Source organism: Pongo pygmaeus, chromosome 3 (assembly GCF_028885625.2).
Source record: "Pongo pygmaeus isolate AG05252 chromosome 3, NHGRI_mPonPyg2-v2.0_pri, whole genome shotgun sequence".
NCBI lineage: Eukaryota > Metazoa > Chordata > Mammalia > Primates > Hominidae > Pongo > Pongo pygmaeus.
This window is the reverse complement of record NC_072376.2, coordinates 115427609-115454013: the sequence shown is the minus strand read 5'-3', so window position 1 is coordinate 115454013 and position 26405 is coordinate 115427609. Positions and strand designations below refer to the sequence as shown.

The 26405-nt window shown below is 39.1% G+C and overlaps 1 protein-coding gene and 1 non-coding gene across 4 annotated transcripts in view; both read left to right on the top strand.

Annotated features, from left to right (window-relative positions):
* Positions 1-26405, top strand: part of UBE2D3 (ubiquitin conjugating enzyme E2 D3) — a 72969-nt gene that overhangs the window by 531 nt on the left and 46033 nt on the right. The window lies entirely within an intron of this gene.
* On the top strand, positions 9140-9243 carry LOC129035991 (small nucleolar RNA U13). The gene has a single exon (XR_008502463.1). It is a non-coding gene; the product is annotated as a small nucleolar RNA U13 (small nucleolar RNA).

Sequence of the window (26405 nt, the reverse complement as noted above, 5' to 3'; positions counted from 1 at the left end):
GCTGGCCGGGCGCGGTGGCTCACGCCAGTAATCCCAGCACTTTGGGAGGCCGAGGCGGGTGGATCACGAGGTCAGGAGTTCGAGGCCAACCAGGTCAAGATGGTGAAACCCCGTCTCTACTTAAAATACAAAAATTAGCCGGGCGCGGTGGCAGGTGCCTGTCCCAGCTACTCGGGAGGCTAAGGCAGGAGAATCGCTTGAACCAGGGAGGCGGAGGTTGCAATGAGCCGAGAATGTGCCACTACTGCACTCTAGCCTGGGCGACAAAGCAAGACTCCGTCTCAAAAAAAAAAAAAAAAAAGAATCTAAAGCCTTACGTATGGTTTTCTTTATGTTGCAAGGCTTCTGCTGAAGTCTAGCGCAGGGGGTCCTTATGGCTTCCCTAGGGCACACTGGAAGAAGAATTGTCTTGGGCCACACATAAATACACTAACACTAATAGTAGCTAATGAGCTAAAAAAAAAAAAAAAAAAAAAATTCATAAAGTTTTAAGAAAGTTTACAGATTTGCATTGAGTGGCATTCAAAGCCATCCTGTTGGGCAAGCTTGCTCTTGAAGGTTTTAATTTTTTTGTTGTTGTTGTTACAAGGTTTCGCTCTATCGCCCAGGCTGTAGTGCAGTGGTCAGATCATAGCTCATTGCAGCCTCTAACTCCGTCTTAAGGGATCCTTCTGCCTCAGCCTTCCAAGTAGCTGGGTTTACAGGCGTGTGCTACTACACCCAACTAATTTTAAAAAATTTTGTGTGTATGTAGATGGAGTCCCATTATATCGCCCAGGCTGGATAGTTGTTTTTATTAATATCCCTAAAAGATTTGAACGGTAAGAGGAGAAAATTTCAGTCCCTTGAAATAACTTTCTTGCTATGACTTTGTTTCATATTTTGGCTGAAGTCAATATGTCCGAAGTCGTGCACTTGCTGATAGGATAATGTGTGTGATATCTTAATAACATGCCTCATTATTTACAGTTCTACACTTAACAACATATAATAACGAACTGCTCATGGTCCAGTATTTCATTGTGTATGACAGTGTAACAGGCAGTTATAATAAATACTTTCTATTTTTCCCCTTGGTATTTTTATTTTACAGTGAGAAAAGGAAGGAATTTTTTAAAGCAATCTTTCATTCTCTGGACTGTATAAATTTAGTGTTTGTGATTGTCCTTCACTAAAAAAGAATAACTATCAGTAATAGAGTTGACCAAAATCTAGATTAAATAATTTTCTATCATTATAACCTGTTGAAAATTGTTAAAGTAAAATTTACAATGGAAATTCTACAAAGACGTTTAGATATAGGTTCATGTTTTTGAGCTAGGGCAGTACAGAAGATGGTATATACAAAGTGATGTTTAAAAGGTTGATGGGATTTCCTTTAGAGAGCTTTAAGTTTGGAGGTAAACCCTGGAGCTTTTTTATCCTGAAGATGATGGAACTTGAATATCCTTGTCCTCTGGACTATTCTGTTAGCTGTTATCTTTAATCTCTGTGGATCTAATGTAGAGGCACCCTTGGGTACAACTAGATACCCTAGTTGAGGTAGGGGTAGGTTGGAAGTGGGGTACATTAGGAAAAGAAAATCTGGAAAAGGCCATTACCTATTCGTTTCTTCTCTTAGAGGATCTGTCATCTTGACAAGGGCAAGACGTGCTGTGTTGAGTTTCATTTTTCCCCTTGGTATTTTAAAGTGAGAAAAGGAAAGAATTTTTTTAAAGCAACTTTACATTCTCTGGACTGTATAAATTTAATGTTTGTGATTGTTGTGCATTAAGAATAAGACCTCCAAGCAGTTTTTCTTTAAAGAATTAAAAAATACATACCTCAATTTAAAGATATAACATAGTAAAATGCTCAAGTGCCAAATGTACAGTTCCAGGTAACCACCACCCACATCAATATATAGAATGTTCAACAGAGGCGTTTTTAAAAAGTGACCCTTCCAACCACATCCACCACCATTACTACTATTCTGTATTGCTGTGCATGTTTTTGACCCTCACATGTAAGTAATTTTACAGTATGTAATTTTTTATGGCTGGCTTCCTTCCTCTTAGCAGTTTATGTGAATAGCTGGTTTGCTATTTTCAAGTAGAAAAAATGTAGTGAATGCAAGTCTATATGGATAAAACTTTTTTGGGAGGCCTTGAAATTCAGAGAATAGGTGTGGATCATATATTAGGTATTCTGATGCATTACATGAGCTATGCGAATGTATAAAAGATAATTCCTAACTCTGCCAATTTAAAAATCCTTATTATCCACTTAAAAGGAATATTTTCTTAAATTCCCTTTACTTAAAATTTAAATCCTGTTTTCATTTATATTTGTATTTCATTTTCATTTCCACAACCCTGCCTTCTTGGCTGCACATGAAACATGGTCTAAAGATAATATTGCTCTAAATAGATGTAATAGGCTTATCCGACCACCTTATGAGATAGTGTTTTTAGACTTCATCTTTAAAAGACATAAAGAAACTGTGGTCAGAAAAGTCAAGATAAAGTAAATATGTAAATACAGTTAAAGGAGTCATTATTTACTTTCAAGCACTTGAGCGAGGATCACTAATCCTCTGCCTGTCCTAGCTAGGCCCAAGACTTTTATTTCTTTCATGTTTCTTTTCCCATTAGGTCATCCAGTGCCCCAAATTCAAATATGATCATTAAGATATAGCCCAAATCTCTATTTCCAGCCCAGATTTCTTTAGGCTAATCTCAATTCTAGGAGTCTAATTCCAAATGCCTACTAGACTGCTCTTGACATCTTTGCCCACTGTGCTATTGGTTTGTTCATCAGTTTCACTGGTACATGTTTTCTAGAAAATATTACCTTGTTGGTTACATTGGTTGTTTATCTTTTCCTGTTGCTTATCTTCTCCTAGCGTATGTCTTTTTTTTTTTTTTTTTGAGACAGAGTCTCACGCCCAGGAGTGCGGTGGCGTGATCTCAGCTCACTACAACCTCCGCCTCCCAGGTTCAAGTGATTCTCCTGCCTCAGCCTTCCGTGTAGCTGGGACTACAGGCGCCCCCCACCACTCCCGGCTAATTTTTGTATTTTTAGTAGACGAGGTTTCACCATATTGGCCAGGCTGGTCTTGAACTCCTGACCTCATGACCTGCCTCTGCCTCTCAAAGTGCTGGGATTACAGGCGTGAGCCACCATGCCTGGCCGTGTATGTCTGTTTTTATACTGAAATTTGGTTTGGGTCAAATTTATTCGTCTTTTTCTTTACAATTTGTATTCTGCAAGTCTTGTTTAAGAAATCTTTTTCTACCCCTAAATCACAAAGGTATTCATCTGTGTTTTTGCTAAAAGTTTTAAACTTACATTCTTCATATTAGGGCTTTACTCAACCCAGTATTTACTTTTTGTGCATGAGAAGGGATCTACTCTCATTTGTTACTATTTTACATACAAACAACTATGTTCTAGCACCATTTATTGAAGAGTTAAACTTGTTTTTGTGGTTTGTAATGTCACTTATCTCAAATCAGGTTTCCACACATCCCTGAGTTGCTTATTCTCTTCCATTGCTGTATTTATATAACCTCTGTAACAATACCATACTGTCATAATTGCTACAACTATATAAGTAAGTGTTAATATCTAGCAAGATAAGCTTCCCCACCTGTTTTCTTCAAATTGCATTGAGAATGCCTGGCCTTTTTACTATTCTATGAATTTCAGAGTCCTCTTGTCAAGTTGTATGAAAAACTTAACTTTTTACTGAAAATTAATTAGGGCCTCAGTTTTCTTCTCTTTGATATGGTGATACCAGTGGTTATGACTAGATACAATTAATTTTGTAATATACTCAATGAATGGTTATTATCATGATCATCTTTACCATCAATGAATGACCCTTTACTCTGGCTTTCAGACCTTAAATTCAGAAATTTTACTGGTGACCACAATCTCACATTCTGGTACATTTTTACTGCCACTAAACATTCTTTGATTTAGTTTTGAAACCCTGTCTTTTTCTACTCTGTCAGCCCATTCCTGGATTTATTTATTTTTCTCATTCCTGACAAAAGTTGTTCAAATCTTCACTATTCTATATTAATAATTATGTCTTCTATTAACATTACCAGGCTTATTTTGAGTTCAGATGACCTTACTAGAGAAGCTTTTCTCACCATCATCTCTACTTGGTCATAATCCCTTCTATACTTAGCTTTTGTTCTGTTCTCCAAATCTAACTGCTCCCTGTATTCTAGAGTTGAATCCCTTTAAGACCTTGCTCCATCAGTTACTTTTCAAATTTTCATTTTTTTGTTCTTTACTGGCCCTATAAATTGATGATTTCCAGGCTTTTAGATTTCATCAGCCAATAAATTTTTAAATTGGGAAGTCAAGATAGGTTTGCCAATTTTTTATTTGGTCAAGAAAGGGCATTTAATAACAATATAACAAAACACTACTACTGTCTACTTACTGCAAGCAATTACATACAGCATTATAGTTAAGACTGTAGACTCTTGGAGCCACACTATTTGGACTACAATTCTGATTCTACTAGGATAAATTATATAACCTGTAAAAATGTAGGTAAAACCTACATCTTAAGGTTGTGTTGTGTACATTCACTAAATTAAGACATAAATAGCAATTAAAACAGTACCTGGCACATATACATGCATAGTTAGTATGATATTTCATCATCATCATTTTTTTTACCTCATTATCAACTCATCTTTTTTATTATTAGCTGCACCTTGTTTTTTTCACAGTGGTTGGTCTAGATCTACATGATCAATGTAATTATGTAATGTGTCAATACTAATAACATGGCTATTGAGTATGTAACATTGTTATTAATATAAAATGCTTAAGGAACCCCATGCAGATTTCTGGAGCTCTTTCTCTAGATGTGGTTTGTTTGACCCCTCCAAGTCTCATATTGAAATTTGATCCCAGCTGGGCACGTGACTCACGTCTGTAATCCCAGCAGTTTGGGAGGCTGAGCCGGGCAGATCACTTGAGACCAGGAGTTCAAGACCAGCCTGGCCAACATGGTGAAACCCCATCTCTACTAAAAATACAAAAATTAGCCAGGTGTGGTGGCACACACCTGTAACCCCAGCTACTCAGGTGGCTGAGGCATGAGAATCACTTGAACCGGGGAGATGGAGGTTGCAGTGAGCTGAGATTGTACCACTGCAACCAGCCTGGGTCACAGAGTGAGACTGTCTCAAAAAAGAAAAAGAAATTTGATCCCCAATGTTGTTGGTAGGGCCTAGTGGGAGGTGTTTGGGTCATGGGGGTGGTTCCCTCCTGAATGGTTTGGTATAGTCCTTGTGATAATTAGTTCTTATTCTGTTCGCTCCTGTGAGAGGCAGTTGTTAAAAAGAGCCTGGGGCTGGGCTCGGTGGCTTACGCCTGTAATCCCAGCACTTTGGGAGGCCAAGGTGGGTGGATCACCTGAGGTCAGGAGTTCGAGACCAGACTGGCCAACATGGTGAAACCCTCTCTCTACTAAAAATACAAAAATTAGCTGGGTGTGGTGGCATACACCTGTAATCCCAGCTACTTGGGAGGCTGAGGCAGGAGAATCACTTGAACCTGGGAGACGGAGGTTGCTATGAGCCAAGATCATGCCACTGCACTCCAGCATGGGCCACAGAGTGAGACTCTGTCTCATAAAAAGAAAAGAAAACAAAACAAAACAAAAAAAACAAAGAAGCCTGGGCATACCCACACCCCTCACTTCTGGCCTTTCTCTCTCACCATGTGAACTGTGTATTCATGGGCTCCTCTTGCCTTCTGCCCTCAGTGTAAGCAGTCTGAAGATTTCACATGAAGCAGATACTGGTATCATGCTTCTTGTACAGCCTGCAGAACCATGAGCCAAATAAACCTCTTATTTCAATAAATGACCAAACCTCAGGTATTCCTTTATAGCAACCCAAATAGACTGAGACACATACTACAAAAGTTAAATGTACTGGACTTCTTAACAGTAGCTCTGGTAGTTAAAGGGCAATTCTTAAAATATCTGAAGAAAAATTACCTATAATTTAGAATTCTATACCAATCCAAACCAAGAACCCATTGTGAAACTACAATAAACTCATTTTTAAACCTAAAAGGTTTAAAAAATACACAATCTATGCATTCTCTTCTCAAAAAGCTAATAGAGGATGTGTTCCACCTAAATGAGGAATAAACTAAGAAAAAGTAGGACATTTGATCAAGGTATAAGAAACCCAAAATAAGAGAAAGGTAAAAGGAATTACAGATTGATGGATTGGAAAAGTAGATGAAATTAATGGAACAACTAATACGCTTTAACAAATTAAGAAGATACTTACAGTGGACTATAGGTTGGGGTTAAATTAATGATTATCATATGAGAAACTAATCAATTTTTTAAAAAAAGAATTATTATTAAATCTGTCTATTTAACATTTTAAAGAGATAAACAAACTTTTTTTATTAGAACATTTTGATTTTGGTGTTTGGTGTTCTTACTTCCCCTTTGAGTATGAGGAACTACATTTGGAACTGCCTTGCCGTAACCCCACAGTTTTAAGAGGAAGTCCAGCAAACTAGAAATAAATGGAAAACTAAAGACACAAAACTGGGATCTATAAATCAATAACATGGCGAAACTATTTTGAAATCACCTTCCATAACACTTTGTGGTACTAAAAACTAGCAGTATATAGAATTATCTATATAGCCAAGGTGGGAGGATCACCTCAGGCCAGGAGTTTAAGGTTACAGTGAGGTATGGTTATGCCTCTGCACCCCAGCCTCAGCAACAGAGTGAGACCCCGTCAGTCAATCCATAATAAATAAATAAACAAGCAAACACATGACAGAATAGAGTGAGCTCTGAAGAAAGCTTTTCTTTCCTATAATTCTGTAAGTGTATACTGACATACCAGTTTTGCAGTCATTGACTAGACAAAGATTATGGTTACAAAGGAAATATATGATATATGTAATTGTATATGCATATGTGCATAATTAAAAGCTTAATTCCATAGATCTTTGAAGTTCCTTTTTCTATTGTGGAAGCCATCTTTTTTGCCTTAGAAATTTCATGGTTACTGTAATCTGCAAATATAGTCATTAAATAATAAAATAACAAGGCAGATTCTTATTTACCTCAGAAGTTTATGGAACTAGCCACTCCAAGCACTGATGAAGTAGGCATTAAGAAGGAACCTGTATGTTTTGTGATATTGTAGTTGTGCACAGAATAAATGTGAGATTTAATAATGTTACCTTATATATTTAACTGTTTATATTTTGCCTCTGAGCTACTAAACTCAGAAATAGCATTCTGTGTGAAATAATATTCAGATTAAAGGCACCCTGACTGACATCAGCAAGTTGGTGGATTAGTAGGTTCCAGCCCTCAAACCCCTGCAGAAATACCAAATACTGTTTTGGGAGCCTGGGAGACCTGCTGAGAGGTTCCAGCACCCCAGTAGAATGAAAAACTCAAGAATAGACACATTGAAGAGGGTAAGAAAAACAGTTTCACTTTACCTATATCCTTCTCCTCCAAGGCAGCAGAGTTCAGTGCCAAGAGAGGCCCTTTTGGCCCATGAGTTCTTCCAGGAAGGAAAGTAAGAGTCAAGTGAGTGCCCAGCTTCCCTAGCCTTGCGTGGTGCTGCCCAAAAGGCTCACTTCTGTTTTTCCCTATCCAGAATACTGAGGGACTCTTCACAGATGAATGGTCTAGGAATATCTAGGAGAAGGGAAAAGAAGCAGAGGCTTATAGCCACCAACACATGATTCTTCAGAGCTAGATGTGGAGTCTGCTAACTGGCTGGCAGACTCCACCATAGGCTCACCCATGAGCCCTACAGGACACTTCACCTGCAGAACCCCTCAACTGACAAGCACACCCAACACTCCATGCACCCACCCACTAACCAGCAGCCCAACCTCCCCTGCAGATAGTGTATGCAGGCCCCAGCAGATAGCACACAGATATCAGTAACTGGCTCCTGCTGGATTGGAAGAAGGCACACAACCTTGAACACTCTGAGGTACTGCACTAGAGAAAATAAAAGGAGGTTCTCAGCACATAGTCTAGCTTTGTGAGATTGAAAGAAAGCACACAATCCTAAGACTTCCCCTCCTAACACAGAACAAGAGGAATGGAATGGGCATATCATAGAAAAGGTCTGAGAGACCTTCAGAATCTCTAGTCAGGCTGACTGGTGAACGTCTTTCCCTTCTGAAGCTAGTCAGTAAAGACTGCAGGAAGTGACTCTTTCTTCAAATGCAAAGGTAGAAGGCAAGGCTTAAAGGAACACACACACACACACACCAAGAAAACATGACAACCAAAGGAACAAATTAAAGTTCTAGCAGTTGACCCCAAAGAAACAGAGACCTATAAATTACCTGATAAAGAATTCAGAACACTCACCTTGAATCTCAGTGAGCTAAACGAAATCAGGAAAACAATACATGAACAAATGAGAATTTCAACAAAGAAACCATTAAAAAATCAAATTCTGGCTAGGCGCGGTGGCTCACGCCTGTAATCCCAGCGCTTTGGGAGGCCGAAGCAGGTGGATCATGAGGTTAGGAGATCAAGACCACCCTGGCTAACATGGTGAAATGCCGTCTCTACTAAAATTACAAAAAAAATTAGCCAGGAGTGGTGGTGGGTACCTGTAGTCCCAGCTACTCAGGAGGCTGAGGCAGGAGAATGGTGTGAACCCGGGAGGCGGAGCCTGCAGTGAGCTGAGATCGCACCACTGCACTCCAGCCTGGGCGATAGAGCAAGACTCCATCTCAAAAAAAAACAAATCAAATTCTGAAACTAAAGAACAAAATAACTGAACTGAAAAATTCAAAAGTGAGCTTCAGTGGCAGATTCAATCAAGCAGAAGGAAGAATCAATGAACTTGAAGACAGATCATTTGATATTATCCAGTCAAAGGAACAAAAAGAAAAAATAATGAAGTAAGCCTACAGGACTCTAAACCAATATGCGCGTCATAGAAGTGGTAGAGCAAGCAGAGAAAGAGAAAGGAGGCAGATTGCTTATTTAAAGAAATAATAGCAGAAAACTACCCAAATCTGGGGAGGAAAATGAACATCCAGATCCAGAATTCCCAAGGAATTCCATGTAGATTGAACATAAAGATGTCTTCACTGACTGATCTTTTTGTGGATCATAAGCATGATGATTGGGTTTTCATGCCATTGTATAAGATGTGCCTTTCTCAGACCTTGCTAAAACACTGGCACATTACCTGTCTGATATGAAAATTTTTTCACTGAGACACATTATAATCAAATTGTCAAAAGTTAATGACAATGAATTTTGAAAGCAGCAGAGGAAAGCAACTTGTCATGTACAAGGGAACTCCTATAAGACTTTCAGTGGGTTTTTCAGCAAACCTTGCAAGCCAGAAGAGAGTGGGATGATATACTCAAAATACTGAAAGAAAAAAAAAGCCAACTAAGAATAATTTACCCACAAAGCTGTCATTCAGAAAAGGAAAGATAAAGACTTTTCCAGAAAAACAAAGCTGAGGGAGTTCATCACCACTAGACCTGCCTCACAAGAAATGCTAAAACTGAAACTAAAGTTGAAGTACTTCAAGTGGAAACTAAAGCATGCTAATTAGCAACATGAAAACGTGAAAGTATGAAACTCCCTGGTAAAGGGAAGTGTAGAGTTACATGCAAAATACTCTAATACTGTAATGTAATGGTGGTACATAAAATCATTTTTAACTCTGAGTTAAAAGTATTAAAAATAACTATAGCTACAGTAATTTGTTAATTGATGCACAATACAAAAATGTAAATTTTGACATCAACAACAATGTGGGAGAGGATAGATGAGTTAAAGTGTCGAGTTTTTGTATGAGATCTAAGTTGTTATTAGCATAAATGATTAGAATATATCCCCAAACTAATTGTATTATATACAATATATACAGCTTTACATGTCAATTATACCTAAATAGTTATTTTTTTAAATTAACATGCTCTTTCTAGAACCATTACTTTATAGTGAGTAACTTGGAAGCTTTTACTACATTATTAATGGATATAAATAGAATATTTTTTAAAATTGAAAATGAACTCACCTTGTGTCGTTTCTGAACATCTTCATTTGATACTCCTAGAGATGCCAAACCTATTTCTTGTGAAAATTGAGCAAGGAAATACCAGGATCCACAAGTAGTGGAACATGTCCCAAGAGTTCATCACATGTGTCTCTGACAAGAAAAACATCACAAAGAACCATTATACAAGAAGCCTTAAACTACCACTGGTGGTAGAACGAAACTTAAAATCCCAAATATAACCTTGTTACTATAATAAAAATACTTTTAAGTCTGAATTTCAGATTCATCTTATCAGCATTTTGAGCTGTATGATAACACACTATTTTAATAAAATAGCCACTACTGTTTTCAAGTGCTTACTATATGCCAAATCATGGTGTTTTATTATGTACATTATGTGTTTTAATTCTTTGTCCTTAAAGAATTAAAGTAACTTCTTAGTGCAGGATCCTATAGAGCAGACCACTGCCTGTTTTTGTAAATAAATTTTTATTGGAATATGGATATACTAACAAAAGAGATTAAAGGCATCCAATAATAACTTGGTAATGGCTGATCTTTTAAGAAAATACAGGCTGGGCATGGTGGCTCATGCCTGTAATCCCAGCACTTTGGGAGGCCGAGGCAGGTGGATCACAAGGTCAGGAGTTCGAGATCAGCCTGGCCAACATGGTGAAACCCTGTCTCTACTAAATACAAAAAAATTAGCCAGGCGTGGCGGTGCACGCCTGTAATCCTAGCTACTCAGGAGGCTGAGGCAGAAGAATTGCTTGAACCTGGGAGGCAGAGGTTGTAATAAGCTGAGACTGCACCACTGCACTCCAGCCTAGGCGAGGGAGTGATACTCCATCACACACACACACAAAATAAAATTGAATTAAAAAATATATATATGTTATAGAAATCTGGAAATAAACAATTTAAGAAATAAAACTAAATACAGTAGATGCATTTCCTGGTTCCTCTGTGTCATGTTAACTTTAAAAAGAAACAACATATTCAACATGTTATGGCTATTAGCATCTTTTCAGCCACATTTCCTTTTGTTCTCATAATTTTTATGCATAGTTTTTTCCTACTTTTGATTAACACTATGTTTGACACATGATTTCTTTATATTAGAAACTTTAAATTCCACTCAATTTCTAATGTGGAATTTTCTTAGGTATTAGCAAACCTATTCAAAGTAATTTTATTTGCTACCATAGTACAGCCCTTTATTTTATGTTTGGGCCATAGCAACAGTCTACCAGATATGTGACCTCTAGCCTCCAACTTTAAAATATTCTATACAAAGCTTTAAGAATAGTTTTTCTAAATGAAGTTTTTTCAAAGACTTTTTAAAGAATAGCTTTAAATTTACAGAATAGGGCAGAAAATACAGATTCCCATATGTCACCCCCTAACCCAACACACACCATTTCTCCTATTAATATCATGCATTAGTGTGGTACATTTGTCACAACTGATGAACCAGTACTGCTACATTATTAACTAAAATCCATAGTTAACATTAGGGGTCACTCTGTGCTGTACAGTTCTATCAATTTTGACAACTGCATAGTGTCATGTATCCACCATAATAGTAGCATACATAATCATTTTATTACCCTATAAATGCCCTATGCTGCACCTATTTACCCCTACCTACCTTATACCCCTGGGTAACCAATTATCTTTTGTCTCTGTAGTTTTGCCTTCTAAATAAAATTTTTCCTGATATTTAAAACCTCAATCTCTGGAGTAGCGCCATATGTGTGAATGAAAAAAGCAAATTGTAGAAAGTATGTATAGTATCCTATTTATAAATTTTAAAAATTACATGTATTTGATTATACATAGAACATTTCTGGAAGGATACCTAGAAAAATGGTAACTTCTGAGGAAAGGAGGAGAGACAGTGGATGAGGCCTTTTACTTTCTACTATCCTATTTTGTTTGAATTTCTTTCCATATACGAATATTATAATTTAAAATATTTTAAGTATCAACCTAAAAATATCTCTGGATAAAAAGTTTTTTTTCAAAGCATGAAAGCACTGGAAAGCACAAAGGAAAAGTTCTAGAGATTTTAACTGCACAAAAATATTAAAATTCTGTATCTCAAAAGCATCATAAGATCCGATCCACCTGCTATTTATCTATGATATTCTTTATTTTTTAATTTTTTATTATTATTTTTGAGACAGTCTTGCTCTGTTGCCCAGACGGGAGTGCAGTGGCGCAATCTCAGCTCACTGCAGCCTCTGCCTCCCAGTTTCAAGAAATTTTCGGTGCCTCAGCCTTCCGAGTAGCTGGGATCACAGGCTTGCGCCACCATGCCTGGCTAATTTTTGCATTTTTAGTAGAGACAGGGTTTTGCTATGTTGGCAAGGCTTGAACTCCTGGCCTTAAGTGATTTGCCTCCTAGGCCTCTCACAGTGCTGGGAGTACAGGCAAGAGCCACCATGCCCAGCTATGATCCTTATTTTAGCTCATATTTTTCCACACCTAATAATCTCACATGGCTTTATGATTTCTTGTTCACTCTTCACATATTACCAACCTCACCGCAACCCTGCATCTTTGTGGCTCCTATTTTAGGATGGGTTTCATTTTAAAATGGCAACCCTTTCATCAGTCCCAATCTACCTACTCTGCATTGTTTTGGTAGTAAATATTACCTTCTAAAATTGTTTATTATTTAGTTATTTGTATGTTTTTGTCTGTGTCCCCCTTGCCATGTCCCACATGAACAAAATTATTCACCTATATTGTTGACTGATGAATCCTTAGTACCTGACACTTGGTAGGTGTTCAGTAAAAAACTGCTGAATGGACTGGGCACAGTGGCTCATGCTTGTAATCACAGCACTTTAGGAGGCCAAGGCAGGATGATTGCTTGAGGCCAGGTGTTTGAAGCAGCCTGGGAAACGTTGCAAGACCTCGTCTCTATAAACAATATTCTAAAAATTAGGTGGGTGTGGTGGCACACATCTGTAATCCCAGCTAGTAAGGAGGCTGAAGCAGGAGGATTGCTTGAGCCCAAGAGTTCAAGGCTGCATGAAGTGAACTATGATTGCTCCAGCTTGGACACAGAGTGAGACCCTCTATCTTTACAAATTGTGTTGAATGAATAATTAAGTTATTAAAAGTATTGGTATATCCTATTATTCTACTTCTGTTGGTACATATAGAATTTGTTGTGTTTGATAGTGATCATACTCCTCAGGTGTCTAGATATTTTGGTTCACAAGCCATGTTCTCCTAGTGTTATCTACTACCCCTTCTAATAATGGATACAAAGGTAGAGCAAAGTGGCAGACCCTAGTTTTTATCCCTTCCCACAAGTTTAAGGAGCAGAAAGCAAGAGCTCTAGGCAACCACAGAACTGATGCTCTCTTTGCTACTGTTTCTCTAGTAAGGATCTGTGTTGAAATCCACAATCCAGCAGCAGAAGGCTGTTATAATTTATCAGAATTCTGGCAGCAGGGAAGGAGTGGAGGGGTGAATGCCCCAATATTCTGTAGTATCTGGTCAGCCCCACTTTTTCATTGGCAACTCACTTCAACAGACCCTTTATCTAATCCTACAGGAAGCCTGATCTGTTGCTGGTGATTTCTGTAGCAATCAGTAGTTTGGCACTGATTGTCCCAAAGCAAAGTGGGGCATGGCAAAACAGTATTTCAGAACTTACTCCTAACACTAACTATGGTTTCCTCTTAAGTTTTTTATCTTATTCCTCAAGCTTTTGCTTCCTTCTTGTTTCTGTTGTTACTCAGGGTTGATTTAGAGGGAGGAAGACAACAGCCTTTACTAGTTTTTCATGTTTTCAGGAACCATATGTAAGAAACTCACTTTAAATATAAAGACATAGATAGGTTAAAAGTAAATAACTAAAGAAAGATCTGCCATGCTAAAACTAATAAAAAGAAAGCTGGAGTTGCTATATTGTCAGACAAAGCAGATTTCAGAAAAAGGAAAACTGTCAGGGATAAAGAGAAGCATTACATAAGTGTAAAGAGGTAAATTCTCCAAAAAGATGTAACAATCTTTAACATATATGCACCTAACAGCATTAAAATGTGTAAGGCAAAAACTGATAGAACCACGAAGAGAAATAGACAAATCCAGTATCACAGAGACTTCAACATCTCTCTTTCAATAATTCATCCAGCAGGCAGAAAATCAGTAAAAATTGAACTGTAGTATCATTAATCTACTGGATCTAGTTGACATTTATAGAATACTTCATGTAAGAACAGCAGAATATACATTATCCTTAAAAAATATACACATTTGTCAATATAAAAATAACCTTTGTTTGCAAAAAAAATCTAAACGAAATTAATAGATACACAACAAATTTAGAAAAATATTTGCAAGGAGGTTTAATCAGGGAACTCAGAAATTCACATCAAGGGAACAAGCAATTCAACAGAAGAATGGATGGGCAAATAATATGAATTCAGAGAATAATAAATCCAAATGTGAAAAGAGGCTCAGAATCAGAAGAAATCAGGAAAATGCAAATTAAAATAATAAGATGCCAGTTAGTCTAACAGACTGACAAACAATTTTTTTTAATTCCACTAACATTTACTGAGTGCCTAATATGGGACAGACACTGAGCTAAGCACACCTCTAATTTAGTGTTCAGAAAGTACTGTGAAGTGGATCTTATCCCTTTTATTCAGTTGATGAACGTGAGGATCATAAAACTCACAGTAGGGGAAATTGAATTCACTCTATAGGAGCTATTTTTCTTTTCTTTTTGAATAGATAGTTCATTCAGATAGTGTATGTGTAGAGAGAGAGAGATGTTTTGAGTTTCAGTCTCCCTTGTGATCTCCTGTTCACCAATTTCTCATACCACCACCACCTATCCCATTAATACTTTTATTAGTTTTTTGCGTACCTTCCCAGAGATTTTACAGAAAAATACAAATTTATATTATTCTCCATTTTAAAAATAAAGGTAACAATATATACACTGTCCTACATATATTAGTTTACAATATATCTTAGAATTATTTATGTAACTCCATAATGAGATTCCTTATCTTTTAATGGCTGCTTAGTATTCTACTACATGAATGCCAGAACTTATTTTACTAGCCCTTATGATGGACATGGGCATTGTTTTCAGTCTTTGGCTTTTACAAACAGTATCACTGAATAATAATGTACATAATTTTGTCTCACATGTTCAAGATATCTGCTGAATAAATTCACAGAAAAGAGATTACTAAGTTAAAGATGTGTGTGTTTGTGTGTAATTTTGACAGATATTGCCAAATTTCTTTCCATAGGTGCTGTATAAACAGATGAGAGTGCCCCCACAGCATTGTTATTAAGAGTATGTTATTCAAACTGTTGCATTTGGGACTAATAAGCAGAAATGTTTAATCTCAGTAAAATTTTACTATGCATTTCTCTTGTCACAAGTGAGGTGAAACATCTTTTCAGACTGGGAAAAATGTTAAATGACCAATAGCAACTATGGCTGGTGAGGGGTCCAAGTAAAAGGGTATTGTTATAGATAGCTGGCATAAATGTGAAATTTTTCAACCTATTTGTAAAACAGTCTGGCAACCTGTATTAAAATTTTTTAAGCTACAAATATCTTTTGTCCTTGCTATACCATTCTTGGGAATCTGTTCTATAGAAATAAAATACATAAAGTTCTATTCACAAAAATATTCATAGTGGAAAAAAGGGTAACAATGAAAGCTAATCAGTAGGAAAACAGCATAATGAATTACAACTCCTGCATCCTATATTATACAGCTATCAAAAGGAATGAATTCAAGTTGTATGAGTTGTCATTTCCAGATATTGCTAAATGAGAAAAAGATGGAGAAAAGTGTAGGATCTCAATCTGTAAAACAAAATACATCAATACCTATAGAGATGTTTACATATTTGTGTGTGCACATACAGATATTTATATTTGTATATATATATATATACATGAACATATATATATGAGGGAATGTGAAAAACACATATTACTTGGGATTATAGGTTTGCTTGCTCTCGGGTCAAAATAGTAATGACATAGATGTAAATTTCTTTTTCTCTCATAGTCCAAGGATAATCAGTTCAGGACTGATAGAGCAGCTCTGGATATTAGGTACTTAAGCTACTTTTAGCTTTTTAATCTGATCTACTCAATATATGGCTTCTATTTCATGGCCTAAGATGGTAGTTCCAGCTCCTGCCATGATACATTTGAGAACAGGAAATAGTAAAAGAGTATACCTCTTCTTTCTAAGGGCGTATCACAGAAGTTGGAGCCACCATTTCCACTTAACGACCCATGGGCCAAAACCTAGTTACATGGCCAAACTTTCAAGAGAGTTAGGAAATTATAGTCACTATCCGTGTAGCAATGTACCCAGCTAACATGGGGGTTCTGCCGGGCACGGTGGCTCACGCCTGTAATCCCAGCACTTTGGGAGGCTGAGGCGGGTGGATCACCTGAGGTCAGGAGTTCGAGACCAGCCTGACCAATACGGTGAAACCCCGTCTCTACTAAAAATACAAAAAAATTAGAGGGGTGTGGTGGCGTGCACCTGTAGTCCCAGCTACTCAGGAGGCTGAGACAGGAGAATTGCTTGAACCCAGGCAGCAGAGGTTGCAGTGAGCCGAGATCACACCATTGCACTCCAGCCTGGGCAACAGAGCAAGACTCTGTCTCAAAAAAAAAACAAAAAACAAAACAAAACAAAACAAAATGGGGGTTCTAATATTAAAGGAAGAAGAGGAGAAAGGATGTTGGGAAATAATTGTATTCTCTGCCACAACAGAGTAAATTAATAGGTGAGCTAGGTAATGGAAAAGGGACTCTGTTTCCTACAAGTTATCTACTTCTACATTACACATGCATTCCAAAACAGTGGCTTAAAACAACGTGATTTATTATCTCTCACCACACTGTGATTTGGCCAGAAAGTTCTGTTAGTCTCCCCTGTGTTCATTCCTGTGGCTGCCTTTACACTGTCTTTCCCTCCCAGACTTATAACATAGTGGTCTCAGTGCAGTGTTCCAAATGGTGAAAAAAGAAGCTGTGAAGCTTCTCTAGACCTAGTCTAAGAAGTTGTACAAAGTCACATCTATTTGCATTCCATGGTCAAAGCAAGTCACAAAGATAGCTAGATTCAAGGGGTAAGGAAATAAACCCTTTGATGGGAAAAGTGGCAAAAGCACATTGCAAAGATTGCATGAACAAAGTAGGCATGATTTATTGAGGGCAAATATTGTAACAATCTCACAAATTACACATTTTATGTATTTTTAAATTTTTATTTCAATAGTTTGTGGGGAACAGGTGGGTTTTGGTTACATGGATAAGTCCTTTAGTGATGATTTCTGAGATTCTGGTGCACCTGTCACCTGAGCAATGTATACTGTAGCCAATGTGTAGTCTTTTATCCCTCACCCCCCTCTCACCCTCCCCCAACAAACTTCCCAAAGTCCACTGTATCATTCTTAAGCCTTTGCATCTTCATAGCTTAGCTCCCACTTATAAGTGAGAACATATGATGTTTGGTTTTCCATTCCTGAGTTACTTCACTTAGAATAATGGTCTCCAACTCCATCCAAGTTGCTGTGAATGCCATTATTTCATTTCTTTTTATAGCTGAGTAGTATTCCGTGGTATAAAAGCTATATATTTATATTTAATATATGTATATAAATTTTCATATTTGTTCACAAAGAAATATAAGTAAAATTGGATAAATTTGTGGTGGGTAGATACAAGTCTGACCGAGTCACTCTTCTGCTCTTTATTGCCACACAGATTAAAGTCCAAGTTCCTTGGCCTATATTATTTCCACTGTATTACACTACCTCCCAGAGAACATGGCATAAAAACCAGGAAGAAAGAGAAATTCCTTCTGGCTGAAATGGTTGGGAAAGGCTTCATGTAAGGTGTGGGATCTGAACTGGAAGAAATATTTGAATTGATGGAGAGGGGCAAGGCGGTAAACCCTAAATCATAATCTTTTAAGGACTACCCTTTTAAAAAATTAAAATATAGCATATAGACAAAAATGAGTGATTTATCACAAAGAATGTCCCTGTATCCAGCACCCAGGAAATAGAAACCTTCTTATGAGAGCTCCCAGTAACTATCCTGTCACTCTTCCCGAAATGTAACCACTCTTCTAATTTCTAACCATACATCATTTTTGCCTAGTTTTGAATCTTACATGAATGAAATTATGTAATGTATATTTTCACCATTATATTTCTGAAAATGATCTGTGGTGTTTATAGTTTGTTCACATTCACTTCTATATTCTATTAAATAGATAAAATATATTTGTCCATTTTATTCTTGATATTTCAGTGGGCTGTTTCCACTTTAAAGCTATTAACCAATTATGGTGCATTCTTCTGTATGTCTCTTCACATGCAAGTGAAGACATTTCTGCTGAGTATATACTTAGGATTAAAGTTGCTTAGTCATTTATGTATTTTCAAATTTTGTAAAGAATGACAGTTTTCCAAGTTTATGGAAACTTTACCCAATCCCTGTCCCCCGTCCCCCGTTACTTCCCCACAACAGTGTATCAAAGTTTCACTTTCTCCACACTGTGGTCAACACGTGGTATTGTCAATCTTTTTAATTTGGTCATTCTGATGGGAATGTAGTGGTATCTCATTTTGACATTAACCTTTTACTTGATGACCATTGAAGTTGAGCACCATTTTATGGTACTTAATATTTGGAGATTTTTTTTTTTTTTTTTGACAAAAATGGCCTTCAGAGACATTTTGGAGATCTTTTCTGTAGTGCCTGTTTAAGTCACTTGCCCATATTTCTGTTGGGTTGTCATTCTTTTTCTTACTGATTTTTAGGAATCATTTATATATTCTGGATATGAGTTCTTGGTCAAATATATGTGTGGCCAGTATCTTTTCTTACATTATGGTTAGTCTTTTTGTAATGGTGCCTTGATAAACAGAATTATTAATGTAATACATTTTACCAGTATTTTTCCTTTTTTTTTTTTTTTTGAGACAGGGGTCTCACTCTGTCACCCAAGCTGCAGTGTAGTGGCACAACCAGGGCTCACTGCAGCCTCAACCTCCTGGGCTCAGGCGATCCTCCTACTTTAGCCTCCCAAGTAGCTGGGACTGCAGGTGTGTGCCACCACACCCAGCTAGTTTTTTTTGTAGAAATGGGGTTTTGCCATGTTGTCCCAGCTAGTCTCAAACTCTTGGGCTCAAGCCATCCTCTTGCCTCAGCTTCTCAAAGTGCTGGGATTACATGCATGAGCCACCATGCCCAGCCTTCTTAAATTATTTTTAATCTGTCCTCTATTTCTTCTTAAGACTCTAAAGATATGGTAATTTGCAACAGAAGTTATTACAGGAAATGGACCCTTAAGTAAGATTTTGAGATTGGGTTGGATACACACACACACACACACACACACACACAGGCACACGTAAAATCAATCAGAGGAATAACCTTGTTGCTATAAGGAAAGAGACTACAGACTACAGGTAATCCACGGCTTACAGTATTTAGTTTAGTTTTTTTTGGGACAAGGTCTCACTCTGTTGCCCAGAATGGAGTGCAGCGGTGGGACCATAGCTCACTGCAGCCTCAACCTCCTAGGCTCAAGCAATCCTCCTGCCTCAGCCTCCTAAGTAGCTGGGACTATAGGCGTGCACTACCATACCCAGCCATTATTTATTTATTTTTTATTCATTTATGAGATGGAGTTTCGCTCTTGTCACCCAGGCTTGAGTGCAATGGTGTGATCTCGGCTCACTGCATCCTCCGCCTCCCAGGTTCATGCGATTCTCCTGTCTCAGCCTCCCCAGTAACTGGGATAACAGGCACCCACCACCACGCCCAGCTAATTTTTGTATTTTTAGTAGAGACAGAGTTTCACCACGTTGGCGAGGCTGGTCTTGAACTCCTGACCTCAGGTGATCCACCCACCTTGGCCTCCCAAAGTGCTAGGATTACAGGTGTGAGCCACCGTGCCCGGCCTATTTTTGTTTTTCTGTAGAGACAGAGTCTCACTATATTGCCCAGGCTGGTCTTGAACTCCTGAGCTCCAGTGATCCTCCTGCCTTTGCCTCCCAAAGTGCTGGGATTATAGGGAGGAGTCACTGCGCCCAGCCAGTTTGCAGTAGTATTATGATTACCAGTAACAACATGAAATCAAGTGAAGCAGGTGAGGAGTGTATCACCATGGTAACCATAGCAATTATAAAGATTATAGATCCATCTGGCTTTTCTTATGGTCCGAAACAGAAAGTATTTAGCCCATTTATGCCAGAGGTTGCAATTTTTTGAATTTTTGCATGAGTGAAAAATCTGACCTTGGCGATGACCTTGAGCAGTAGGCTATAAATAATTCCCACATGCTTAGCGTTCCAATAATGGAACACTAGGCATACGTGTGTTAAGGGGCATGGTGGCTAATACCTGTAGGCCCCTATTTGGGAGGCTATGGTGGGAGGATCTCTTGAGGCCAGGAGTTTGAGGCCAGCCTGGGCAACACTGCAAGACCCTATCTCTAAAAAAAATTTTTTTTAATTAGCTGCGCATGGTGGCACACACCTGTTGTCCCAGCAACTCAGAAGGCTGAGACAGGAGGGTTGTCTAAGCCCAGGAGTTTGAGGCTGCAGTGAGCTATGATCATGCCACTGCACTCCAGCCTGGGTGATAGAGTGGGACCCTATCTCTAACAAAAAGAAAAGAAAAGAAAAATATATAAGAAAAAAAACATAAAAACTACAATTAAGACTGTATGTGGTGACCAGGTACAGTGGCTCACACCTGTAATCCCAGCACTTTGGGAGGCTGAGGTGGGTGGATCACTTGAGGCCAGGAGTTCAAGACCAGCCTGGCTAACATGGTAAAACCCCATCTCTATGAAAAAATACAAAAATTAGCTGGGTGTGGTGGCGCATGCCTGTAGTCCTAGCTACTTGGGAGGCTGAGGCATGAGAATCGCTTGAACCCAGGAGGTGGAGGTTGCAGTGAGCCTTGATCTCCAAGCCTGGGTGACAGCCTGGGCAACAGAGTGAGACACTATCATAAACAACAACAAAAAGAAAATGACTGTATGTGAAGCATCAGAACTCCATTACAGGTCTGAAGGAGTTGATTATCTTCTGTAATCACTGGGCAGATATGGTAGATTTGTACTACCATGCTTAATTCTTCCCCTTTCCTATTCTAATGCTGGGACATTGGTGGGGAGAGGGGTCCTAAGACATACGATAGGGACATTTGAGCAAAGAAAAATGAAGCTGAAAACTCTGAACATCAATCTTCCCCTAAATCTCTTTCTGAGGAAACCAGCCTCCTATGCATAGAGGCTTTCAGTGATTGCACTTGGGCAAGCTCCTTCACAAGCTGATACATGCTCTCCTCAGAATTTACCGGCTGGGGCTAGGCATGGTAGCTCATGCCTGTAATCCCAGCCCTTTGGGAGGCTGAGTTGGGAGGACTGCTTGAGCCCAGGAGTTCAAGACTAGCCTAGGCAACACAGCAAGGCTCTGTCTCTTAAAAAAAAAAAATTTTAATTAGCCATGCATGGTGGTTTGCGCCTGTAGTCCCAGCTACTCAGAAGGTTGAGGTGGGAGGATCACTTGAACCCAGGAGTTCAAAGTTGCAATGAGCCATGATCACACCACTGCACTCCAGTCTGAACAAAGCAAGACCCTCCCTGTCTCCAAAAAGTAATAATAAAATAAAGAATTTACCCTTACTACCTATTAGTGCCTCCAGTTATATCCCAACATAGCCTAGTCAGAGAAGTGAGGCCTTCTCTGGAGAGAGAAAGCCTATGTAGGAGAACTAAAGGCCTTGCCATTTTAATCAGTGGGAAATTGGACAGCATATATGAGAATACATTTAAGGTTAGATCATGGCAAATTTATTGGCATGGGTGCACTTACCTAAGAATCAAGAGTTAATATTTTGGCATTAATAATTTGGTAGGATGAGGCTTAAATTCAGTAATAGCCTATAAATAAGATGGCCAAAATGCCAGAAATTCCTGGGCATATTGTAGAGGAGAAAACACAAAGGCTCCTTAGCCATTGTTAATTTTCACCATGTCATTAAGGAATGCAATGATGATGGGAGCACCACTATTTCCAAGGAGCTCTGAAGTGGCTGTCTTTGTTTGTGAGAGATGATGGTGGTGAACACTGTAGTGGAACTGGGTTTGCTGATCTTAGTGGGAACATTAGAATCCTAAGGCAGCAGAGGCCACATAATGGCATATAAATATCAGAGACAAGACGGACACAGTGGCTCACGTCTGTAATCACAGCACTTTGGGAGGCCAATACAGGCAGATAACTTGAGGCCAGGAGTTCGAGACCAGCCTGGTCAACATGGTGAAACCCCATCTCTAGTAAAAATACAAAAATTAGCTGGGTGTGATGGTGCATGCCTGTGGTCTCAGCTACTCAGGAGGCTGAGGCAAGAGAATGGCTTGAGCCTGGGAGATGGAGGTTCCGGTGAGCTGAGATCACACCACTGCACTCAGCCTGGGCAACAGAGCAAGACTGTCTCAAAAAACATAAAAATATAAATAAATAAATATCAGAGACAAAGTAGGCACAATTACCAAAATAAGTCAAAGGAGAGAACGTTAACCAGAGTAGTTTGACCCACAGGGAAAAGTGATAATGGCTAAATGATCATGAGGTCCCTGGAAATATAATAGATTAAGTAACCTACCAAGGTGCTGCTTGACATATATAGGTGGAAAAATTCTTGCAGTTTTGTAATAAAATTTGAAGCATCTCATCTAGCTCCCAGACTTGGTACTCCTTCACTGATGGAAAGAGACTGGATCCTTTGACGAAAGGGGCAATGCAATCACAGCTGTATACAACGAATTGTTCCCTAATCCAGTGCAGACAAGGGTTCCCAAACTTGTCTGCACATTAGAACACCTTAGGATTCTAAAGCCCAGGCCACAACCCAAACTAATTAAATAGTAATCTCGGGGAAGACCCAGGCATCAGTATTTTTTCAAGTTCCCCAGATACTTCCAGTGAGCAGACATGTTGGGGGAATCATTGCCCTAAGCCTTTTCCATAGGGACCAGTGACCATTCACTAGAGAAAGGAAAATACCCAAAATTCTTTGTTTTGGTGGTGGTGGTGTTTTTTTTTTTTTTTTTGAGACAAGGTCTTGCTCTGTTGTCACCCAGGCTGGAGTGCAGTGGCATAATCTCAGCTCACTGCAACCTCTACCTCCCGAATAGCTGGGACTACAGGCATGCACCATCACTCCCAGCTAGTTTCTGTGTTTTTGGTAGAGATGGGGTTTCATCATGTTGGCCAGGCTGGGTAAAATTCTTTTTTTTTTTTTTTTTTTGAGATGGAGTCTTGCTGTTGCCCAGGCTGGAGTGCAGCCGCATGATCTCGGCCCACTGCAAGCCCTGCCTCCCAGGTTCACACCATTCTCCTGCCTCAGCCTTCCAAGTAGCTGGGACTACAGGCGCCCGCCACCATGCCTGGCTAAATTTTTTTGTATTTTTAGTAGAGATGGGGTTTCACCATGTTATCCAGGATGGTCTCGATCTGCTGACCTCGTGATCCACCCGCCTCAGCCTCCCAAAGTGCTGAGATTACAGGCGTGACCCACCGCCCGGCCCAGGCTGGCTAGAATTCTTAAGGCACTGTCTCTTAACTTGTACTAATACTAGAAACCCAAAACTCTACCCTGGACAACTGGTCAGAATAGGGGACCTAAGGAAGTCAAGTGATGGAATCTTGGCCTGGCTGTGGCTAATAGTAGATCCAGAAGGACCCATACTGTGGTTATTTCTCCAGTCCCAGATGTGTAGTAGTAATATATATCTTTTAATAACAATCTTTATTTTTGGTTTCCTGATCCATGGAGGGATTGCTATTATGGTAGAAAGTGCTACACAGCAGCTTAGGTCTACTTTCTACCACTCCTCATTAAGATAGTAAAGGAAAAGCAGGACTATATCCCTGAGGAAATTGCAGAGATTGGCCAGGCACAGTGGCTTATGCCTATAACCCCAGCACTTGGGGGGCCAAGGCAGGAGGACTGCTTGACCCCAGGAGTTTGAGACCAGCCTATATAACATGGCAAGACTCCATTTCTACAAAACATAAAAAAGCAAAATAGAAAAACCAAAAGAATTGCAGAGATTAGTGCCACCATGCTGTCATGGTGATTCATACCACATTCCCATTTAAATTTCCTGTGGCCACCAGATACATCATAGAGAATGACAGTATAAAAACCAGATGGCTAGTGAAGAATGACAGTGGACTGCAAACTTTAATTAGGTAGGGATGCCAATTATGGTTGCTGTTCTAGGTGTGGTATCTTCTTTGGAAGAAATTAATACACATGTTGACATGATACTGATCTGATATTGATCTGGAAATGTCCCCCCCACCACCATTCTAATTATAAGGAGAATCAGAAACAGACTACGTTTAAATAGGAGGGATAACAGTAAGTCCTTACTGTCTTGTCTCAGGCTACATCAACTCTCCTGTTCTCTATATGGTATGAAGGGACCTTGATGGTCTTGTTATTCCATAGAACATCACACTGATTTATTAGAGTAATGAAATTGTATTAAATGAAACTGATGAGCAAAAGTAGGCAGCATTCTACATGCTTTGGTAAGACATATGCATGCTAGAAGGTGCAAGATGAACCTTGAAAAACTTCCAGGACTTGCCACAGGTTTCTAGGGGTCCAATGGCCAGAGATATGTTAGGATATCCACAACATCCATACTTTTTTCTCTTCCATTAACTGGTCAGAGGGAACTCCTTATGATGACAGTTTATGTGGGTTGAGGGAGAAGTGCTGAAGGAGTAGAGGCAGGTACTATAGGAGTCTGAGTCACCTGCTCATTCATGGTTCCAGTCTCATATGTAGTACACTGCTCCTGTGTTTATCCAGTTGTACAGTTTGGTGAGTCAAATAACAACAATTCATGATGGGCAGTTTGATTCACACAGTCACTTGATGTCCCATGGTCAGGTGTTACATCTCTTCCAGGTACCAGTAGCAAGTCAAGAGGTGCTTTTCAAATAAAAAAAAAAAAAAAATGAAACAAAACCATGGCTAAGGAAGATATGGCCTTACTCCTAAACCTTAAGGGTCTATGTTGTAATTCTTGCACTGAAACTTGCCAGAGGCTTCATATAACATCTCTCCTACATTAACTTCTAATACCACTGGGTCTACAGGATCATAAAGCCTAAGTCTGGGCCCTACCCCACTCAAAACTGGTAATTTTTTTTTGAGACGGAGTCTTGTTCTGTTGCCCACGCTGGAGTGCAGTGGCAAGATCTCAGCTCACTTCAACCTCTGCCTCCCAGGTTCAAGCGATTCTCCTGCCTCAGCCTCCTGAGTAGCTGGGATTAAAAGCATGCACCACCACTTCCAGTTAATTTTTGTATTTTTAGTAGAGACGGGGTTTCACCACGTTGGCCAGGCTGGTCTTGAACTCCTGACCTCAGGTGATCTGCCCACCTCAGCCTCCCAAAGTGCTGGGATTACAGGCGTGAGCCACCACACCTGGCCAAAACTGGTAGTCTTACAGTTACAGTTAAGCCTCTAAGAACAGCTTACCCAATTGTACTATGTTTTGTTGTCTCCAAATCTAAAGACGCCTGCCACATATTTTCCCTTTTTCTTTGTTGTGATAGTGGAAAATACAACTTGTCACTAACAAGTGCCTTTAAACAGGGGTGTCTGGTTTTGGTCTAGCTTTTCTGGTTGTTCACAGCAGAAGTATGATCAAAACCACTGAGTTCTTAATTATCAGAAGTGAAACTCGAGGTTTTTTTTGTTTTGTTTTTTAAGACAGGGTTTCTGTCGCTCAGGCTGGAGTGCACTGGTCTCATCATAGCTCACTGCAACTTTGAACTCCTGACCTCAATTGATTCTCCCACCTCAGCCTCCTTGAGTAGCTGAGATTACAGGCATGCATCACCATGCCCAGCGTTTTTTTGTTTTTTGTTTTGGTAGAAACAGGGTCTCACTATGTTGCCCAGGCTGGTCTCAAACTCCTGGTCTCAAGTGATTCTCCTACTTTGGCATCCCAAAGCAATGGGATTACAGGCATGAGGCACCTCACCCAGCAAAGACGACTCTTTTTTTTTTTTTTTTTTTAAATATCAAAAACTTTACTCCCTCAGTCAAAATACACAAGGTAGTTGCTGTGCATATATGTAGTCTATAGATAATGTTTGGTACATAAATATCTAGATCTATGGCAATAACTGTTACTTAGGGACTTGAAACTCAAAGAAGGTTAACACTGCTAAAAGCAAAGGCATACTCTTAGAAAAGTAAAAGTATCT